Below are 6332 nucleotides of genomic sequence, written 5' to 3'. Positions count from 1 at the left end.
GTTAGGGAAGTGCCTCCATGAGATCCAGCTGTGGGGCATTTTCTCAATTAGTGATCAAAGGGGGGGGGGGGTAGGGCCCCTTGTGGGTGGTGCCATCCCTGGGCTGGAAGTCTTGGGTTCTATAAGAGAAGGCTGAGCAAGCCAGAAGAAGCAAACCAATAAGGAACATCTCTCCATGGCCTCTGTGTCAGCTCCTGCTTCCTGACCTGCTTGAGTTCCAGTCCTGACTTCCTCTGGTGATCAACAGCAAGATGGAAGTAAGCTGAATAAACCCTTTCCTCCCCAATTTGTTTCTTGGTCATGATGTTTGTACAGGAATAGAAACCCTGACTAAGACACATGCAATACATTTTTGCTACAAGTACTTTCCGATAAAGTGCCCCTTCTCCTCTGGGTCCATTCTTTTTATTCTGAAGGAGAGTCTAGATCAGTATTGCTTTGCTTCTGGCTCTGTTTGCCAGTGGCTTCCTGCAGCATGTCTTTGGTTTAAAGGGATATTGTTTTCTAAATCTAGGACAATTCTGTCCTTACTTTCAGGTTAGTGAGAGGTAATCATTACTTTCTAACACCATACATTTTCACTCATACTTGGTGAGTTGCTAAACTTTCAGTCTCCAGACAAAAATCCACAAAGGAAATAACATAAAAGGACACATGATCCATGTTTGTGAGGTTTAGGTACATGCCTATTTGAACCCATATCTGTGGCCGTGTTGTGAGGTAGAACATCATAGTGGGGCTAACATAATTACCTAATGGCAGCTTAGAAGTAAAAGTGAGAGAATGAACCATAGTCCCTGTAACTGTTACAAGGCCATACTTGAAAAGACCCAATTTCCTCCTATTGGTTTTTAAGTACTAAAAAGTACATACCTCCCAAAAGCATTGTGGGCCAAAAGAGTAATTCTTTGGCTTTCTTGACCAAAGGCATTTGGAAAAAAACTTAAGATCCAAACCATAGTGCCACTTTGACATTATGTCATCCAGTAGCAGAACTTGAGCTCCAGTTTCACTTTTCCACCTGATCTCCCTCCATTCAGGGACACCAAATCACCTCCTAAGTCGTTGAGGATGTACTCTCTTTTAGGTAGCTTTTCAGTGCACTGGTAGATATATTGGAGAAGTGCCTTATTGCTCGGGACTCATTTTCAGAGGCTACAGGGTAGTTGACAGCATTGTTTTATTAGGTCAGTGCCAAGGCTGAAACAGAGAAGAAAGAGGAGGAGGAGAAGGAGGAGGAGGAGGAAGAGGAAGAGGGCACCACCAACAAAGTTATGCTGACGCTCCAGCTTCATAATGGCCAGGAGACAGTGAGAGGAAGGAAAAGAGACAAGGAGTAAGCCATGCCCTACAAAGTAGCTTCCCATTGCTCCACGTTGGGATCTAGTTCAATTAACCAGGCTTTTGGTACAAGAGCCCTTTCGGTACACACCCATCAATGCATTGATAAAGAAGTACCATTGAGCTCTCTTGACCAGCCGAACAAGATGCCCAAAGGAAAGAAGGCGAAGGGGGAGAAGGTGGCCCTGGCCCCCACCATTGTCAAGAAACAGGAGCCCAAGAAGGTGGTCAATCTTTTGTTTGAGAAGAGGCCCAAGAATTTCGGTATTGGGCAGGACATCCAGCCCAAAAGAGATCTAACACGCTTCGTTAAATGGCCCTGCTACATCAGGCTGCAGTGGCAAAGAGCCATCCTCTATTAAGTGTCTCAAAGTACTTCCTGCCATTAACCAGATCACCCAGGCCCTGGACAGGCAAACAGCTACTCAGCTGCTTAAGCTTGCCCACAAGTACAGGCCAGAGACAAAGCAAGACAAGAAACAAAGGCTACTGGCCCGTGCTGAGAAGAAAGCTGGGGGCGATGTCCCAACTAAGAGACCACCTGTCCTCTGAGCAGGAGTCAATACAGTCACTACCTTGGTGGAGAACAAGAAGGCTCAGCTGGTGGTGATTGCCCATGATGTAGACCCCATTGACCTGGTGGTTTTCTTGTATGCCCTATGTAGAAAGATGGGGGTGCTTGAGTTGCCAAGCTGGAAAGGGCAAAGGCTAAAGAACTGGCCACCAAATTGTGTTAAGTGTACACTAAGTTACATAAATATAATTACAAAGTCAAAAAAAAGTACTATTGATAATGATGTACCTTCATGATTTTGTCACTTCACAGCAGCAAAATCAGCTGAGGACCAGACCTTCAAAATATGAGCCTTTTGAAGGATATTTCATACTCAAACCATAATACCTGCTCTGACAAGGTTATCTTAGGACTCGTACATAGTACTGTACATGCCCTTGCCATGTATTATTGATGTTAGTTCTCTCTCTAGTAGTCTATCCTTCTCTGTCAAATGAAATACCTTGAGGATGAAACGATTTCTTTTTTTCTCAATAATTTGTTCACTTTACATCCCAGTTGCACCCCTCCCTCCTTTCCTTCCAGTCCCACACTTACAAATCCTTTTCTCCATTACCCCCTCACCTTTCCTTAGAGAAGGGAAAGCCTCTCTTGGGTATCATCCTGCCTGGGATATCTAGTCTCATCAGCACTAGGCACATCCTCTCCCATTGAGGCCCAACCAGGCAGTCCAGTTAGGGGAAGGGGATCCAGTGGAAGACAGCATAGTCAGACAGTCCTCGCTCCAATTGTTAGGGTACTCATATGAAGACCAAGCTGCACATCTGCTACAAATGTGTAGAGGGCCTAGGTTCAGTCCCTTCATGATTTTTGGTTGGAGGTTCAGCCTCTGTGAGCCACCATAGGCCCAGGTTAGTTGACTCTAGGTTTGTTTGTGATGTCCTTAACTCCTCCAGCTCCCTCAATTATATGCCCCAGTCTTGTACAAGACTTCCTGAGCTCCATTTATTCTTTGGCTGTAGGTCTCTGAACCTGTATCCATCTGCTGTTGGAAGTTGAGTCTTGGGATACAGTTATGCTAGGTTCCTGCCTGCAATCATAGAAGGGTATCATTAATACTGCCAGGTGTTGAATCTCTCACATGGGACAGGTCTCAAGTTGAGGCAGATATTGGTTGGCTAATTCCTCAATCTCTGCTCAATCTTTATCCATGTGCATGTTGTAGGAAAGGTGGATCTTGGATTAATATGTGTGGTTTAATGTGGAATTTAAGCTTACTAATGCTTCTTTTATGAATGGGGGTGCCCTTGTATTTGGGGCATAGATGTTCAGAATTGAGATGTCATCTTGATGGATTTTTCCTTTCATGACTATGAAGTGTCCTTCCCCATCTCTTTTGAATAATTTTGGTTGCAAGTCCATTTTATTAGATATTAGAATGGCTACTCCAGCTTGCTTCTTGGGTTCATTTTCTTGGAAAAAAATTCAAGCCCTTCTGAGGTATTGTGCTTCTTCTGTGTAGCAAAATGTTGGATCCTGGTTTCCCATCCATTCTGTTAGCCTGTGTCTTTTTATTGGGGCATTGAGTCCACTGAGACTGCAATATACTAATGATCAATGACTGTTAACTCCTGTTATTTTGTTGGTGATGATGATGGTGTTTGTTTGTGTTTGTGTGTGTGCACACGAGCACATGCACACACATGAACTTCCCTTATTTTATTTTTCCCTGGTGTAAAATTATTTATGTCCTACATTTTCCTGAGTGCAGTTAACCTCCTTCTGTTGGAGTTTTTCTCCTAGTATTTTCTGTTGGGCTGGATTTGTGGTTAGTTATTGCTTAAATTTGATTTTGTCTTGGAACACCTTATTTTCTCCATCTTGGTGATTGAGAGTTTTGCTGGGTATAGTAGTCTAGGTTGACGCCTGTAGTTTCTCAGAGGTTACAAGACATCTGTCCAGGTCCTTCTCAATTATAGAGTCTCAATAGAGATTGAAAAGTCAGGAGTAATTCTGATAGGTCTACCTTTGAATGTTACCTGACCCCTTTCCCCTGCAGCTTTTAATGTTCTTTCTTTGTTCTGCAGATTTATTGTCTTGATTATTATGTGGCCAGAGGATTTTCCTTTCTGGCCCAATCTAATGCTGTTCTGTAAGCGTCTTTTATGTTTATAGGCACCCCTTTCTTTAGGTTGGAGAAACTTTTCTTCTATGATTTTGTTGAAAATATTTTCTGGTCCTAGGAGCTGGGATTCTTCACTTTCTTCTATTCCTATTATTCTTAAATTAGGTCTTTGCACAGTTTCCTGAATTTTTCAGGTATTTCATGCCAGGAATATTTTAGCTTTAACATTTTCTTTGATTGATGGCTCAATTTCTTCTGTGTATCTTCTATCCCTGAGATTCTCTCTTCTATCTCTTATATTTTGTGGGTGATGCTTGCATGCGTTGTTTCTGTTCCAGGTTTTCCATCTCCAGGATTCCATCAGTTTGTATTTTCTTTATTACTTCTACTTCTGTTTTCAGGTCTTGAATAATTTTATTTATTTCCTTCACTTGTTTAATTGTATTTTACTGTATTTCTACAAGGGATTTATTTGAATCTTTTTTAAAGCCTCTATCATCTTTATGAGATTGGATTTTAGGTCATTTTCTTGGGCTTCAGTTGTGTGAGGATATCCAGGACTTGCTGTAGTAGGATAGCTGTGCTCTGAAGGTGCCATAAGGCCATGGGTTTTGTTGAATGTGTTTTTATGCTGGCTTTTAGCCATCTAGTTGTCTCTGAATGTTCCTGATGTATTAGGTATTGGAAAGTCTGGACTAGCCTGGATAATCCTGGTTCATCAGCCTTGGTCTGGACAATGGAACTCTGGGGGCAGTACAAATATCCTAACAGCCAGAAGTGCCCCTGGAGACAAGATGGACAGTGTATTGGGCTGGAACTAACGGGGATGTTCCTGGTGATGTGGGCTTGGTGAAGAAGGGTAGAGAAGTGGTCAGGTAATGAAGCTCTAGGAGGGCTGAAGTGATTTCTTAGAGTTGCTTGTATATAGTCTAGTATAGGAGATAACAGAGAACTGTCAATAAATATTTACCGAGCATAACAGTTGCCAGATTGTTTATGTAGTCTTGTTATATTGTTAAGAGTGAAGTTTTGGCCATGCATTGAGAGCAGATCTCACATAAGGAGGCATCACAAGTCCTTTATTAATGTCATTGACACATCTAAAATGATGTCAGTTTCACAAGGACTGAAAGAGGTTAATGGAGAGTGGCTATGCTTGAACAAACTGATTTAGAGATTTGTACTTGTTCTTATTTGCATTGCTTCTTACTGGTCCCAAATTTGATTGCCTTGTCTGGGTGGTATAGTATCACTCTCTATGTTTTCCAAAAAGCATAGTCAGTTCTTTATTGTGTCGTTGATTGGATGGCTATTTTGTATTTTGCTTTTAAAGGCCACAGGATGGAGCCAAATCATGATACCTTTATTTCTTCCTTGGTGTTAACAGAAGCTGATTTCAGCTTTGTGAAAAATAAATAAAACTAAAATATAAGATGCATGTATCAGAATATCAGAATTGTCAATGGGTTCTAATAGCAATCTACTTTATTCGAGTGCGAACTGGATCTAAAAAATCAATTAGAAGTTGGCTTGTCAAAATTCAAAGGGCAGAGGTTACTAGATAACTCTACTAGTTTTCTTTGTTCTCAGCATTTGAATACATGAGGTAAAATGTTGACCCAGATCCCTGAATCTTTGATAAATAATTTCTAGACCTCCTGATGAAAAATGTTGGTTATTTTTTCTGCAGTAAAATTTCCCGGTGATTGTCACAGCCGGTAGTCATAAGTGACTTTTTCTCCCATATGCTACTGTGCCATGGGAGAGAGGACATGAAGCTGCAGGTCTGTCCTTGAGATGCAGCTGTGTATGCATTCTTTCTGTGGAAAGAAATAGCATCCTCCGGAGATTTTGCTGAGTACTCCCTTGCTCCTCCCAAATAGCAAACATTCAACAAATATTCAGTCGGTTGTGGTCTGCTGGTAACCTAGCCATTGCACAGTTTGGGGAACAGAGTGGAAGAGGTGATGAAAGCTGAAGAGTGTACTGTGCTTCTGTACTCTGGTAGTTATAGTTAGAGGTCTGGACTGGAGGGGGGACCCATAATATGTAAATGAGCTTTAATGCTACATCTCAATGCTTTTATAATAAGGTAGGAGATTAATAATGTCAGTCTCATCCTGCAAAGGACCAGTAGTGACTCAATACACAACTTTGATTTCTTTTCCCACTGAGGACATAAGGAACTCCTGTAGACAGGAGCCAAGTTTTCTTCATCTTGTCAAGTCTAAGGCCTGGCAGTCTTCAGTTCTCACATCCCAAATGTAGTTTTACAGATTAAGGCCTGAATACAACAGAGCAGATACAACATTCCAGATTTATCTTAATACTGCAGTTTCCAAGGAAGTGGTA

General features: G+C 41.7%; 1 pseudogene; it reads left to right on the top strand.

Annotated features, from left to right (window-relative positions):
• The first annotated feature begins 1487 nt into the window (after positions 1 to 1487).
• LOC116097914 lies at positions 1488 to 2914 on the top strand (annotated as a pseudogene).
• The last annotated feature ends 3418 nt before the right edge of the window (positions 2915 to 6332 follow it).

This window comes from Mastomys coucha, unplaced genomic scaffold (genome assembly GCF_008632895.1).
Source record: "Mastomys coucha isolate ucsf_1 unplaced genomic scaffold, UCSF_Mcou_1 pScaffold2, whole genome shotgun sequence".
Lineage (NCBI taxonomy): Eukaryota > Metazoa > Chordata > Mammalia > Rodentia > Muridae > Mastomys > Mastomys coucha.
This window is presented reverse-complemented; position numbering and strand designations above follow the sequence as displayed.